This window comes from Symphalangus syndactylus, chromosome 5 (assembly GCF_028878055.3).
Source record: "Symphalangus syndactylus isolate Jambi chromosome 5, NHGRI_mSymSyn1-v2.1_pri, whole genome shotgun sequence".
Classification (NCBI taxonomy): domain Eukaryota; kingdom Metazoa; phylum Chordata; class Mammalia; order Primates; family Hylobatidae; genus Symphalangus; species Symphalangus syndactylus.
Genome location: NC_072427.2, coordinates 16,462,408 through 16,478,235, shown reverse-complemented (window position 1 = coordinate 16,478,235; position 15,828 = coordinate 16,462,408). Strand labels below are relative to the sequence as shown.

Genomic DNA, 15,828 nt, shown 5'->3' with positions numbered 1-15,828 from the left:
TGTCCGAGGGCTCCGGACCCGCCCTGCATCGGAGTCGAGAAACGGCTCGGAGTGGCGGGTGTTCTGGAGGTTGGAGGCCTGGTGTCCGGCCTGCGCCGGAGCTAGAGCCGGAGGGAGGCGAGGCTGTGCCAAACCCCGCGGCCCCTCAGGGAGTCGAGAGGGACCTGACGGCCGCGCTGCCAGCGGCCACGACTCGGCCCCCCACCCCCAACCCCAGCAGCGCGCCCCGGGGCCGAGGCCCAGGCCCTGGGCTCCGGGACCCCGCCAGCCCGCCGATCCCACCAGCTGCCCTGAGCCCCTTCTCCACCCAGGCCCTGGCGCTCGGAGCCCGCGCCGCTCCCTCGAGTCAGGCCGTCCAGGGCTCTGCTAACAGCTGTTTAAAGGCTTTTGCTCTTCAGTGCTCTGCGGGGATGTTTGTTCCAAGCCCATCTGCCTACTTTAAAAATACATAAGTGAAGCACACACACCCAGCCTGCCACCTCTGGCTGGGGAGGGGGCGGGCTCGGCGGCCCTCGCTCGCACTTCGGAAGGAACCGGCACCCAGGAGCCGCACCCGTGCCCCACACCCCCACCGGCTCTCCTCTCCAGAGGACGCCCCTGGCTTCCCGGGGGGGGGGGGGGCGGGGCGCAGGGCCCCCGGGCCCCCTTTGTACGGGACAGGGCCGGGCCCCCCATTTCCAAGCGAGGTCTGCCTCTTCCCTCTCCCCCGCTTCAGTTAATCTTTGTTCCCCTTTTCTGCTGAGAGGAGAAAAAAAAAAGAGAGAGAAAGAAAGAAAAGAAGGAAAAAAGGCGTGACTTGATTTTCAAACGAAACTCCCACAGCAAACAAAACCCTTTTAGAGAAATAAGAAAGGAGGAAGAAGGAAGAAAAGAGGGAAGAAAAAAACAGGAGAAAGAAAACCCTTCAGGCTTTCAATTCGAGTGGGAGAGTTGGACAGAAAGAAAGAGAAAGAAAGGAAGAAAAATCCTCTGCTATAGAAAGAGAAAAGAAAACTTGGGCTGACAAGAGGGGGGTGTTGGGGGTGGAAGGAAGTGAGAAAACAAAAGAGAGATAAAAGGGCTGCTTTTCTGTCTCTCTCTTCCTCTGCGAGCTGGCTTAGGAGGAGCTGTTTTGCATCCCTTCACGTCAGCCCTGCCTCATTCCCTTCTTCCAGGGAGGGAGAGAGCGCGAGCGAGAGGAGGGGGGAGAGAGAGAGAGAGAGAGAAAGAGAGGAGCGGAGGGAGGGCGGCAGGAGCAGGCGGCGGGCGCGCGTGGAGGCGGGCGGCGGACGCACAGCAGCAGCCCGGGCGGTGGGCAGCCAGGAGCCCCCGGCCCGGCCCGGCCCGGCCCGCCGAGGGCCCCAGCGCAGGAGCCGCGCCCGGACCCAGGGTGAGTGTCCCGCGCGGCCCCCGGCCCCAGCCCCAGCCCCGCAGCCCCGGGCTGCCGGCCGGCGGGGGCGCGGGGGGCGCGGGGGTGGGTCGCTGCGGCCGCGGCCGACCCGCCCCCCGCCTCTCCCTGGGGACGGCCGCGCGCAGGCCCGCGCCGCGCTGCAAACATGTCGTCTTTTCCTTTCACTTCCACATTCCCTCATGCCGGAGAGCTGGAGGGAGAGAGGGAGAGCCGGGGAAAGAGGGAGAGATGGCGTCTGGGGGTGGGGGGGAGGGAGAGGAGGGGGAGGGGGAAGGGAGAGGGAGGGAGCGAGCGAAAGAGGGCGAGAGGGAGGAGAGCGCGCGAATGAGAGAGAGAGAGAGAGAGGCAAAAATGAAAGGAAAGCGTCGCGGCGGCGGCGGCGCGGGAGGCCCGGGAGGCGACGGTGGCGGCGGCTCTCGGGCCCGCACGTGGGTGTCCCGGTGCTGGGTGCGCTCCCCCCACACCCGGCCCGGGACTCAAAGTTTCACCCCCTCGCCGCCCCGCCCCTACGGCTGCCCACAAACTTTATTCTCGGAGCGGGTGGGGTTGCTGCGCGTCCCAGCCGGCCGGGGGTGGGGGAAAGCTGAGCGCGCCGCTGGGGGGGGCTGGGGGCGTCCCCGAGGGCCACTGGCCGCCGCACGCTGGGCGCCGCGGGACCTCCGCCCGGACGGCGTCGGGGCGCCGCGGGCCAGGGACCCAGGACCGGCGCTCGCTGGCTGGGGGCGTGGGGGTGGGGGTGGCGGGCGGGGTCCCTACGGCCCGTCTTGAGCCTCCCGCGGCTCAGCCCCCCTTCCTCCTCGTCGCCTTCTCTCCGTCTTCTCGCGGTCATTTTCCTAATTGGATGGAGCTGTGGGGCGTGATCGCCGGCGTCAGATCGGGGCCCTCAGGCTACCAGGTGGGCGCGCGGGCTCGGGGACCGATGGGGCAGCCTCAGCCTCTCCACCCTAGGCGCGCAGATCCCGCAGATCCGGCCCTTGGGCCACCGCCCCCTTCACCGCGGACTTGCTAACTAGTGCGTATCGGATTTTTTTCCAACTTGCTTTTTAAGATGACTTTTATGGGCGCTGCAACTGCTTCCCTCCAGTCTAAGCTGTAGTTTGGAAAGATTTAAGAGGCCAGGGAGGTGCTTGTGTGGATTTTAACGGACCCGAAAGGGTCATTCATGTATCTCTAGGCTTTGCGAGACGGTTAGGGCAAGGCGTAGCAGTATCCTGGGTGCCTTTTTTTTTTCTTGATATGGAGTCTTGCTCTGTCGCCCAGGCTGGAGTGCAGTGGCGCGATCTCGGCTCACTGCAGCCTCCGCCTCCCGGGTTCAAGCGATTCTCCTGCCTCAGCCTCCCCTGTAGCTGGGACTACAGGCGCACGCCACCACGCCCGTTTAATTTTTAATTATTTTTAGGAGAGACGGGGTTTCACCATATTGGCCAGGCTGGTCTCAAACTCCTGACCTCGTGATTCGCCCGCTCTGGCCTCCCAAAGAGCTGGGATCACAAGGACTCTTCGAGGTGCTCGTCCTACCGGGTCTGAGGGAGGCCTGCCGGGCAATCCAGTGAGGGACCAACGTCATGGCCCACCCTTGAGCTGCAGGCCGAGTGCCCACCTGCAAAGGGCACCCTGAGCACCTTTCTTTTTGTGCAAAATGGAAACTCCCGGCCGGTATCGAGCTGCAGGGTACATAACTAGTCCCTGTGGGCGCCTGGGAAATTCACAAAACTCCCCCACAGGTGTGTGGAGAAGGACTTTGTGCTCTTGGGGGTCACTCAGCCAGCTTTGAAGCTGCCCTCTCAGTCCTGCATTTGTACACGTGTAAGTAAAACCAGTCAAAGTTCATTTCTGCCAAGTAGAGGGCTGGGGGTCTGTGTCCCTATTGCATCTTCACCAGGGGGCCTAGAGAACCAATGGGGCCACGTGGGAGAAGGGAAGAAGAAAACCGTTCTTAACTCATAAGATAAGAGAGAATGTATTCCTAATGTGATCAAAGCTGATGGGGCTATCTGGTTTTGACTTCTGAAACCTAGAGTAGCCATTCCTTTCTCATTTGTTTTAAAGACAGTGTTATTTTTTATACTTTCTCAGTGGTTTTATCAGCTGACCCTCAGGCCAGGGTGACTGTGCTGGGTACCTGCCAGTCTCAGAGCAGAACCTCTGATCGGTCATCTGTAGCTCCAGAGAGGTGCCCACCTGGTGCCCCAGTGACCTTCTGGAGCTGGCTTTTCCTGCATGAGGGCCGTGGGGATAGAGCTGCTTTCTTTTGGGTAGGGAGAATTGGATGTTTGGGTCACATTTTCTTCCTCCAGCCTGGCCTGGTTGCCTTTGTCTTGGTAGAGGGGGCTGCAGAGTTGAAGTGGGACCCAGGCTCACTTGCTTGTGTTCTCAGAGCTGATACCTGGATGAGTCCTCAGCCCACGGTGTGTGGTCAGCGGGCGATTTTTTCAGGGCTTGGGTCATTTCCATTCCAACCAGGCATTTCCTACCAGGGAGACTTATTTTAGGCTCACTGTCCAGAGACAAGGAGACAGACAAGGTCTGGAATGGTTTTTGAGTTGGAGGAAGGGAGACTAATGGGACCACCAGAGATTTTGCACTTCTATTTCAGGTTTGCCTTGTGGCCCAGAGATATTTCTAGCAGAGTTGTGTTTGGAAAGAAGCACAACTTCTTTCTAGAAGGGAGTAAATAAATAAATAAAGGAGGAGTCCAGCACATCTTGGAGGAGACAAGTGAAGTCAGCTCCCTGGCCCCACCAGTGCTGATGCTTGGCGCAGGCTCCTCATCTGGCTTGCCGACCCCTCCCATACTCCCGGTTCCTCAGGCCTAGCCAGGGCCTAGCCCAGGGCAGGACTCATTGTGTTTAAATAAGAAATCTGTGAATGTGCTGGGTCTGCTGTTAATGGTGGTTGCTCCCAGCCCTTTGACTTCAAAGCTGGAAGAAGGCCTTAAGAGATTGTCTGAAAGCAACTGAGGCAGGAAGAAAGCTCTGTACCCAGGATTACACAGTAAGTGGCAGAGCCAGCACTCAAACCTGAGCTTTCAGAGCCTGTTCCCAGTGCTGTTTCTACAAGGCCACTGTCTCTGCTACTGCTGGGGATCCCAAATCAAGCTCACTTCAAAGAATGTAGCTATGAGAGCATGAAACCGTGGGCTCACGCTGCACACATGAGATGGGTAAATGGAGCGCCTCATTTTCCAGATGTGTTACACAAACTGTGCTGGAGGATGTGACTGGCCAGTGAGACAACTAGGGGGAACTGGGTGATTCAGGCTGTTTCAACATTGACTTCTTCAAAGTCCAACAATCAGAGAAGCAGTTTAGTCATCGGGATTTTCTCACATCACACCATTTTTTGATCTGGAATGCTTTCTTCATACTTTGACTTGTATGTGATTTATTTAGGATTGGTCAGGAGAGAAGAGAAGGAATGTAAGGACCCAAGACCTGAACTGATCTCCATCTGTGGGTTAAATGTACTAGAACGTTTGTGAGGGTAGACGTCTTTGCTTTGTTCATTGCTGAGCCCCTGTGCCTAGAATAGGGTCTGATCCATAGTGGGCCCTCAGTAGATACTTGCTGAATGAATGTACTGGACATTAGGGAAAGGATTTGCCTCCCAGAAGGAACCCATGAATGACACAGGCAGGGACAGGGAGGTGATTGATGGGAGCTGCAGAGTTGTGCTGTGAGTCATTGCTTCAAACAAGCTCCAGACAGGTGAGGCAGGAGGGGGCTGGGAAGAGAGGATCCTGAATGGGGTGGAGCCCCTGGGTGGAGACTTGTGCAAAACAATAGGTTTTTTTAAACTTTTTTTTTTCTTTTCTTGAGAGGGAGTCTCGCTCTTTCACCAGGCTGGAGTGCAGTGGCGTGATCTCAGCTCACTGCAACCTTCGCCTCCTGGCTTCAAGCGATTCTCCTGCCTCAGCCTCCTGAGTAGCTGGGACTACAGGTGTGCGCCACTACACCCAGCCTAATTTTTGTATTTTTAGTAGAGATGGGATTTCACCGGGTTGGCCAGGATGGTCTCGATCTCTTGACCTCGTGATCTGCCCGCTTTGGCCTCCCAAAGTGCTGGGATTACAGGCGTGAGCCACTGCACCCGGCCTGAAACAATAGGTTTTGAATTGGACTCAGGATATAGGGAGAATAATAATAATTATGTGTCTTAGGCCAGAATTATGCTGCGTGCTTTGTGTATTTGTCTCTCTTAGTCCTTGCAGGTGTTGGCTCTTGCATTCTTATTCTCATTTGGCAGAGGAGTTAAATAACTTGTCCAAGGGCACAGAGCTGGTATCTAAACCAAGGCTGTCTAACTTCAAACTTTGCCTCCCAGGAACGATGACGTGGTCATATATCTCTGCCCATGCCAAAGAGTTGGGTGTTCAGCACTTCGGGGTTCCTTGGAAGGACAGCAGCAGAAAAACTAAAGAAGAAATTGTGGGTTTGCAGCACAGGGAGGCTGGTCAGGGAGTGTGCCTGAAGAGGGTTCACCCAGTGAGGCCTATAAGGGAATGCTTATTTTAGGGGCCTAACTATTCCTCAAGCAGAGTGGCTATTGTGAGATCAGGGCTATTTTGCACTTGATAAAGATGTAGGAGATCTTTTTATGGGCAAAGATTGCTTTTCAGCTTAAAGTTTAGTTGGCATATATTTGAAACTAGTGGGAATTTTAAAGCTAAGAAATGTCCTTGTTGGCCTTGATACCACCAGAGGCTATTTCCCACATGTGTAAATGTTACCTGCCTGCTCCAGGATGCTGGCCCAGCCTGTTCCAGACCACAGCAGCTCCTCGTTCGTTGGCAATCTGTGATGTGCTAGACACTGTGCAGTTCCCGTCCTCGTGAAGCTTGCAGTCTCCCTGGGAGGCAGGCATTAAACTAATAATTACACAAATACTCTTTAATTACAGTTGTTATAAATGCTTCAAAGGAAAAAGTACAGAGGCATAGAAGCCAGTAATCATGGAGAGGGGGAAGGGAGGCTTTCCTGAAGAAAGGACATTTAAATAGCCACCTGCAGTGTGGATGAAGAGGCTTTAACCAGGGTGGTACAGTTCATTAACCTTGATGTGAACCTTGCGACTCCATATGTGATCCATGGACCAGCATCAGCGTTACCTGGTAGTGAGTTAGAAATGCAGAGCCCCGGGCTCCTCAGCAAACCTGGATCTGCATTTTAATTCACATGCATGGTAATGTCTGTAAAGCACTGATGGACTCAAAAGTACTGAAATGAGAGGTTCTCAGCTTTGCTGGGAGCTCATTGGGTGACGCTGGGAAAGTCACCCAGGGGTGACTTCTCTGATCTTTGGCTTTTTCCAGTTTGTGCTGTCTCCCCGCTTGTTGAGGGTGACCCACCCCTGTGTTGCTGTTGATGGAGACCCTGCAGACACTAGTCCATGCTCTGGTCTGACTTCCGTAAGCACTGAAGATGGGCTGAACCATCAGAGCTTTTGATAAGGATCAGAATAATTCCCTAAAAGTGTGTGGAGCTGCACACAGAGATTGTCTTAAGGTGACCCTGGAAGGATTTGGCCTGAAGCAAGAGAAAAACTGGCAAGGGTCAAAAGGGCTTTGGGGAAGAAAGGTGTAATGTTTCTGCCAAAAGCGGAACCTAAAACGGGGAGAGAGAGGCACCTGCTCAATAGTTCCATGCATGGGAACATAATACTTTTAAGAATTGCCTCAGAGTTTTATCCTGGAGACCTTCACATCACTGTAGAGAAGACCAGACGGTTGAAATCAGGGGTCCTGGACTCTTGCAGTGTGTGGGTGGGCTTCAAGGGTCAGGGGTACTTGAAATTGTGCAGGTTACATGCGTGCAGTTTTCTGGGAAGAGGACCCATAGCTTTCACTGGCCTCAAGGGAGATTGCGGCTCTAAGAATTTGTCAAATGTCTTACTAGACTAACCTCACCCATCTCTCTTGTTATACAGCACATATGATATGCCAGGCATAATTGTAAGCACTTTATACATACTGTTAGCTCATTTAGGTTGAATACCTTTCTGGAGGTCACAGATCTAGTAAGCCTCAGAGCCAGGATTAGAACCCAGGCACTGGGGTCCCAGAGTCGCTGGTTGCAAAGCCTACCCTAGTAACAGGGCAAGCAGGACTAGGGGTGAGCTCTTTTTGGTAGCACAGATGAAGAGGCTCACCCCCACCCCCACTTTACAAGTAAGCATCTCCCCAGTTGTTCATGTAAAACATAGAAAGGATTTTCCCAAGGAAGCAGCTTGTGAATTGCTCCAGGTTGCCAGGCTAGCCCATGAAAGCCTGTATCACTATTGGGCCCAACTCATGCTTGTTTGCAAAGAAAATAATTAGAAAACAAGACTGCTGCCACACCAAAGGCTAAATTAAAAATTCTAGAATTGGAAAGAAGGCACTTGAAGAATTGCACCCTTAAATCAGGGAGGTAAGGTGGCAACAGGAAATTGGCGTAGATTCTGAAAGGGAGGGATTAAAGGATGTTACAGCCAAAGCACAGCCAAATATATGTTGAATCAGCAGCTTCAAAAGGTAAAACAACTGTTTTTTATTACCTACTAATTAATGTGTATGGCTCACAGACCTGACCCTTTCCCCATCCCTAGTGCCTACCCCAAGTACAGAGGCCTTTTGTCTTTTCTCTCACTCATTTTGTGTTATTTGAATTTTTATCCAGTATGTATTAATGTATTATCTATCTGTCTGTCTGTCTGTCTATCTATCTATCTATCTATCTATCATCTATCTATCTATTTATCTATCTATCTATCATCTATCTATCTATCTGAAGTAAAAGAACTATTAGAAGTGGGTTGGAGGCCGGGCGCTATCTATCTGAAGTAAAAGAACTATTAGAAGTGGGTTGGAGGCCAGGCGCAGTGGCTCATGCCTGTAATCACAGGACTTTCGGAGGCCCAGGCAGGAGGATCGCTTGAGCCCAGGAGTTTGAGAACAGCCTGGGCAACATAGTGAGACCCTGTCTCTACAAAAAAGTTTTATAAATCAGTCGGTGGCACGTGTAGCTGTAGTCCCAGCTACTTGAGAGACTGAGGTGGGAGGATCGCTTGAGCCCAGGAGGTTGAGCTGTGATGGCGTCAGTGTACTCCAGCCTGAAAACCCTGTCTCAAAAAAAAAAAAAAGAAAAGAAGTGGGTTGGCCTCTTTCGCAATCACCATTGTAAAGGATTTTCTGATATTAAATGCATATGCTCTATTGTGTGTTTATTTCTGGGAGAACTAAGAAAACTGTTGGAAATGTGAGAATTTTTAGTGTAGTCGGAAGCTGAGAATAAGTGATCATATTGTGACCCAACTATTTTCCCTTTCTTCTTTCCCTGCCCCCAGCATGTTATATATATGGAATCGAAATGAAGTTAGAATGGTCACGACAGAAAGCAGGAATGTCCACCCTCCACATTTAAATGGGAAACTATAACTTTTGTGATAACTCTTGGTCATGTGTGGTTTTGTCTTCTGGATGGTACCTGGAATGCCATCCCAGACCCCATCCCATTCTCAGTGGGACAGCAAGGATATGGGCTTCCAGACTGGGAAGGCTGTCCTGCATGTGTTTGGTAAAAGACAGTGGCTAAACTTGGGGCACAACAGAATGTCCTCACAAGGACCAAGTCCAAGCTGGCCCCTTGAGAAGCATCAGGTACCCTTTGGAAGCTGGTAGTGCTGGTCAGTTTAATCTCACTCTGTGATGTCTGATCCTCGGGCCCTGGGTTCACAAGCCATCACTTCCCATCATGGCTCCATTCTCTAGCTGCAAATCACAAGACCGTTTGTAGACTTGCCATTACCCAGAAGCAGGTCACCTCTGAAATTCAGAACTCTTCCTGTCCTCCCACTACACAGCACTCCTTGAAGCAGCCCTGCCCACCCCTGCCCCAACCTGGGAAATCTGTGCCCACTTCCCTGGTCCATTCCCCATGTGCCCACCATCAAACCCACTGCTTGTTCCTCTGTGTCCTGCCCTGGCTTCCTCCCTAGGTCTAGGCACCCCACATCCTCCTATGCCTTAATTCTCCACCTACAGCTACAGTCACACCTCTCTCCCCCTCCCCAGCCCCAACCTGTGTCACTTCTCTTTACCCTAGGATTTCACAAAGAAGAGTCCACTCTGTCCCCAGTTCCTCTCTCCCCCTCTTCTCCTTGCCAGCTCAGCAACAGTGGAGTGTTTCACCCCGGCCCACTCTCACTCCAGCTGGCTCTCCTAGAGGTCCCTGGCCACCTACTCATGCCCAGTGGCCCATCTTGCGTAACTCTTACCTGATTGCCCGGTGGCCCATCTTGTGACTTCCTCTTACCTGACTTCTCCATAGCAGTTATTGTCATGAATAGTCTTCTCCACCTTGGGTCTGGCTCATCACTCTGGGTCCTTTTCTTACCTCTCTCATCTGTTTTTTTGTACCATTCTTTCCTGTTGCTATGCTTTGGTGCCTTGGCCACAGTTCATTGCTACTTGCTTACCTACCATGACTGTGGTTTCAGCCTGTATAGGACTCTTGGCCTATGATCCCTGTCCTCATGTCTCCTGTAGACAGCCTAGGGCTGGATTTCCTTGTTTTTAATCTAGTCTGATATCTATGCTCTTTAACCAGAGAGTTCAAGCCATTTGCATTTGTTATGGTTTTGGAAATAGATGGATTTCTTTTTTTTTTTTTTTTTTTGAGACAGGATCTCACTCTGTCACCCAGGCTGGAGCGCAGTGGCGGATCTCAGCTCACTGCAACCTCTGCCTCCTAGGCTCAAGTGATCCTCCCACCTCAGCCTCCCAAGTAGCTGGGACCACAGGCATGCACCACCACAGCTGGCTAATTTTTATTTTTTTTATTTTTTGTAGAGATGGGGTTTTTCCATGTTGCCCAGGCTGGTCTTGAACCCTGAGCTCAGGCTATCCACCTGCCTCGGCCTCCCAAAATGCTGTGATTACAGTGTGAGCCACCGCACCTGGCCAAAACAGGATGCAGATTTCTTTCTACCATCGTATTTGGTGTTTTCTATGTGTTCTTTTTCTGATTCTTCTGTTCATTCTTTTGAATTGACTGAAAGATTTTTTTCTTTCCTTCAGTCCATTTTTTCTCTACTGCTTTGAAACTCATATACTGTTTTTAAAATTTTTTTATTTTTAGAGAAAGGATCTTGCTCTGTCACCCAGGTGGGAGTGTAGTGGCAGGATCATAGCTTACTGTAACCTTGATTTACTGGGCTCAAGTAATTCTCTCTCCTCAGCCTCCTGGTAGTTGGTCTTGAATTTGAACTTCTGTTTTTTATTGTTGTTGTTTTTTTTTTTTTTTTGAGACGGAGTCTCACTCTGTTGCCCAGGCTGGAATGCAATGGTGCAATCTTGGCTCACTGCAACCTCTGCCTCCTGGGTTCAAGTGATTCTCCTGCCTCAGCCTCCCAAATAGCTGGGATTACAGGCATGCGCCACCATGCCTGGCTAATCTTTGTATTTTAGTAGAGACAGGGTTTCACCACGTTGCCCAGGCTGGTCTTGAACTCCTGACCTCACATGATCCACCCGCCTCAGCCTCCCAAAGTGCTAGGATTACAGGCGTGAGCCACCGCGCCCGGCCTAGCCTCCTGAGTAGTTGGGACTACAGGCACGGAACCACCACTCCTGGCTGGTTTTATTTTTTAGAGGCAAGTTCTGGCCATGTTGCCCAGGCTGGTCTTAAACTCCTGGCCTCAATCCGTGCTCCTGCCATGGCCTCCCAGAGTGTTGGGATTACAGGTGTGAGCCACCGTGCCTGGCCTGAAACGCAGACTGCGTAATGTTTGGTTGGTGTCTATAAATTTTTTTCAAACAATGTAAAGACCTTAGAATGCTTTATATAAAGTGACCACTGTCCCTCCCCACATTCCATTGTCATACAATGGTTTATGTTTCTGTCTTTAATCCCACAAATTGGACTCTAATTTTAATGTTGTATACACTTAATCCTTTGTTTTTATTTTCCACATATTTACCTTTTACTCACATTTTCCCTTTCATCTCAGGTCTTCTTTCTGGGATCAGAACATCATGTGGCAAAGGTCTTTTAGTCATAAGCTTTCAGTGTCCATTTGGCTGAAATCGTATTTCATCCTTATTCTTTTTTTTTCTTCTTCATCTTTTTTTTAGCCTAGAATATATATAATAATGGCTTCATCCTTACTCTTAAAAGATAGTTTTGCTGGGTAGAAAACATTAGCCTGACCATTATTTTCTCAGTATTTACGGGCATCATTCCACTGTCTTCAGGCTTTCATTGTTGATATTAAGAAGCTGGGGGCCGGGTGTGGTGGCTCACGCCTGTAACCCCAGCACTTTCGGAGGCCGAGGCAGGCGGATCACGAGGTCAAGAGATTGAGACCATCCTGGCCAACATGGTGAAACCCTGTTTCTACTAAAAATACAAAAATTAGCTGAGTGTGGTGGCGTGTGCCTGTAGTCCCAGCTACTCAGGAGGCTGAGGCAGGAGAATCGCTTGAATCCGGGAGGTGGAGGTTGCAGTGAGCCGAGATGGCGCTACTGCACTCCAGCCTGGCAACAGAGAGAGACTCCGTCTCAAAAAAAAAAAAGAAAAAGAAGTTGGTAGCCCAATTATTGTTCCCTTAGGTAAATTCTTCTCTGTAGTTGTTTTGTGTGTGCATTTTTTTTTTTTCTGTAATCTTGCTCTGTCTCCCAGGCTGGAGTGCAGTGGCGCAATCTCGGCTCACTGCAAGCTCCACCCCCCGGGTTCACGCCATTCCCCTGGACTACAGGCGCCCGCCACTGCACCCGCCATCACACCTGGCTGATTTTTTGTATTTTTAGTAGAGACGGGGTTTCACTGTGTTAGCCAGGATAGTCTCGATCCCCTGACCTCGTGATCCACCCACCTCGGCCTCCCAAAGTGCTGGGATTACAGGCGTGAGCCTCCATGCCTGGCCAACTTTTTCATTTTTAATCTTTTTTTATTCCGGGTGTTTTCAGGGTAATTTTTTTTTCCATGAACAGAGCAGTGAAGGGGTAATTTCTTGTTTTCTAGTTCACTAATTCTCTCTTTAGTTATCTCTAATCCCTGTTTAGCCCTTCACTGAGGTATTTTTAAGATAAATATTAACTCATAGATTTAATATATCTAATGTGTTTTACTCCATTGCAGTTGTTATTTTTGATGCTCATCCATTGAGCTTGTAATGTGAATGATTATATTTTTTTATTTCTGGGTTTCTATTTTATTATTTTTCTTTTCTTTTTTTTTTTTTTTTTTTTTTTTTTGAGACGGAGTCTCACTTTTTCACCCAGGCTGGAGTGCAGTGGCTCAATCTCGGCTCACCGCAAGCTCCGCCTCCCAGGTTCACGCCATTCTCCTGCCTCAGCCTCTCCGAGTAGCTGGGACTACAGGCGCCCGCCACCACGCCTGGCTAATTTTTTGTATTTTTAGTAGAGACGGGGTTTCACCGTGGTCTCGATCTCCTGACCTCGTGATCCGCCCGCCTCGGCCTCCCAAAGTGCTGGGATTACAAGCATGAGCCACCGCGCCCAGCCTATTTTATTATTTTTCAAATATGCTTGGTCTTTTAATAAACAATCTCTTACTCCTTGTGTTTTTTAATTCCTCACTTTATTTCTTTAATCATATTAAACATGTTTATTTTGTATTCTGTATCCAATAAATCTAATATCTAAAGTATTTGCATTATAGTTGTATTGTTTGATGCTTCTGCTGACTTCCACTCACGAGGGCGTGTTCCTTAGGTGTTCTGTGATTTTTGCTTTTTGTTTGTTTATTTATTTATTTGAGATGGAGTTTCATTCTTGTTGCCCAGGCTGGAGTGCAGTGGCACAATCTCGGCTCACTGCAAGCTCTGCCTCCCGGGTTCACGCCGTTCTCCTGGCTCAGCCTCTTGAGGAGCTGGGATTACAGGTGTCCACCACCATGCCTGGCTAAGTTTTGTATTTGTAGTAGAGATGGGGTTTCACCATGTTGGCCAGGCTGGTCTCAGACTTCTGTCCTCAAGTGATCTGCCCACCTTGGCCTCCCAAAGTGCTGATATTACAGGTGTGACCACTGTGCCTGGTCAGGTGTTGTGTGATTTTTGATTGCAAGCTTATGTTTATTAGGATTCTATCTGTGAGAATTCTTTGAGGTATAGGATGAGAGTACCTTCTTTCAGGGAGGATGTGTGTTTCCTTCTGCTAGGTACCTGAAGGGCCTACAGATGGATTCATTTCTCTATAATTCTTAGCTTGCAGTTTTGACAACCAGAACCTAAACCCACATAAGAGCCTGCCAATGACCACAGATTCTCAGAGGAACCTTTTTTTTAAAACTCCACCCACAGCTAACACTAAGATTACTTCCTTCCTGAATATATATCACCAGACGCTCTCTTTTGTCCCATTGTTGCTTTATTGCCAAATGCCTTCTCTCAATTTTTGGTCAAAGTCCTAATCATTTCAGGCCCAATTAAAAACTCGGTATCTCCTGAGCCTTCCCCACACCATATGTTGCAAAATTATCTGGTCTTTCCACATTCACAGGCCACTGTTGCATTACCCATTAGTCTGTGAATATACGCGTTCGGACCCCACACTGGATTCTGAGCTTTTTGAAAGCACAGAGCTGTATCATTTATTTCTGGAGCCCCAGTCCCTGGCTCACTGTTGTGCAGAGTAGTTGTTTCATAGATATTTATTGATCAAATAGAATTTATGGCAAAACCAGTACTTCTCTTCTTTTTGAATAGTAATAAAAAAAAAAAAATCACAAGCCCAAGCACCCCCGGTCTTGGACAAAGCCAGTTCACCTCTTTGGATCTCAATATCCTTAGCTGTAAAATGAAAGGATGCTCTGAGGTCTCTACTTGTTCTGAGACACTGAGATCCAATGCAGCTGTGTGTCCGTCAGTCACAATACCATGGATCAACTCTTGACTCACAAATTGAATGAAGGGATGGGAGGGCTGTGGTGAGAAAGAGTGTAATTCTGAGGTAACTGGGCATGAGTTGGAAGAGAGGAAGGAGAAGGGACTTCAAGATGGGTTAATATAAAATAAAGATGGCAGAACCAGGCATGATGGTGTGTCCTTGTAATCCCAGCTACACTAGAGGCCAAGGTGGGAGGATCAGTTGTACCTGGGAGTTTGAATCCAGTCTGGGAAACATAGTGAGACCCTATCTCTTAAAAAAAAAAAAAAAAAAAGATGGCATTTAAAAAATTATGACCTGGTTTAGATGACCATCTAAAAAATGAACACATTAAAACAAAATAAATTTCAGTTGGGTTAAAGATGGTACGTATTTTTAAAAATGAAATTGGAGAAAGTACTTTCTAAGAATGACTTAAAACCCAGAAGTCATAAGAGAAAAAATTAATATATTTGACCCTATGCAAGTAAAGAATTTCTTCGTGGCAGAATCCATCATAAAATCAAAGGAGTCTCCCAGTTCTCAAAATTGGGAAAGCATTTTTGCAACATATATCATGGAGCTTATTTCCTTAATATCTAAAGAGTTCCTACAAATCATTAAGAAAAAGACCATCAACTGAATTTTTTTTTTTTTTGAGATGGAGTTTTGCTCTTGTTGCCCAGGCTGAAGTACAATGGCACGATCTGGCCTCACCGCAGCCTCCGTCTCCCGGGTTCAGGTGATTCTCCTGCCTCAGCCTCCTGAGTAGCTGGGATTACAGGCATGCGCCACCACCCCAGCTAATTTTGTATTTTTAGTAGAGATGGGGTTTCTCCATGTTGGTCAGGCTGGTCTTGAACTCTCGACCTCAGGTGACCCACTCGCCTCAGCCTCCCAAAGTGCTGGGATTACAGGCGTGAGCCACCGCGCCCAGCCCATCAACTGAATTTTTAAAGCAGGCTAAAAACGCGAACAGTTCACAGAAAAGGTTCTGAACCATATGAGAATGTGTTGAGCCCACTAGCAATAAGAGAAACACAAGTTTTCTGTGGAGATGTGATGGTGGGGAACAGATACTCTCATAGTTGTTGATAGAAGTGTAATCAGTACAACTTTTATGGAGGAAATTCTGGCAATATTTATTAAAATTAAAAGTGCACGAGCAATTCCACTTTTGGAAATTTCTCTTACAGATAAATTGTACACGTGTGAAATGATGCATTTTTCAAGATAGTTAATTGCATCATTGCTTGTAAAAGGAAAAGAGAAAGGAAATAACCAGAATGTCTGTCACTAGAGAACTGGTAAATAAATTATCCTGCCACCATACAATGCAATTCTCTTTTTTTTTTTTTGAGACGGGGTCTTGCTCTTGTCATCCAGGCTGGAGTGCAGTGGCGCAGTCACAGCCCGCTGCAGCCTCGACCTCCCAGGCTTAAGCGATCCTCCCACTTCAGCTTCCCAAGTAGCTGGGAACATAGGCGCATGCCCGTAAATACTGAGAAAACCCACCCAGCTAATTTTTAAATTTTTTGTACAGACAAGGTCTCACTATATTGCCCAGGCTGGT

At 49.2% G+C, this 15,828-nt stretch overlaps 1 protein-coding gene across 11 annotated transcripts in view; it reads left to right on the top strand.

Annotated features, from left to right (window-relative positions):
* Positions 1-687: 687 nt before the first annotated feature.
* ZNF710 (zinc finger protein 710) overlaps positions 688-15,828 on the top strand; it is an 82,957-nt gene continuing 67,816 nt past the window's right edge. For 2 of the 11 annotated variants that reach the window (XM_063638563.1, XM_063638560.1), the window contains exon 1: positions 688-1,369. The gene's annotated coding sequence lies outside the window, so the exon portion shown is untranslated. Of the gene's footprint in view, positions 1,370-2,055; positions 3,197-15,828 lie in introns of those variants that run through there. The other 9 variants (XR_010120644.1, XM_055277215.2, XR_010120645.1 and 6 more) reach the window with 7 other exon arrangements.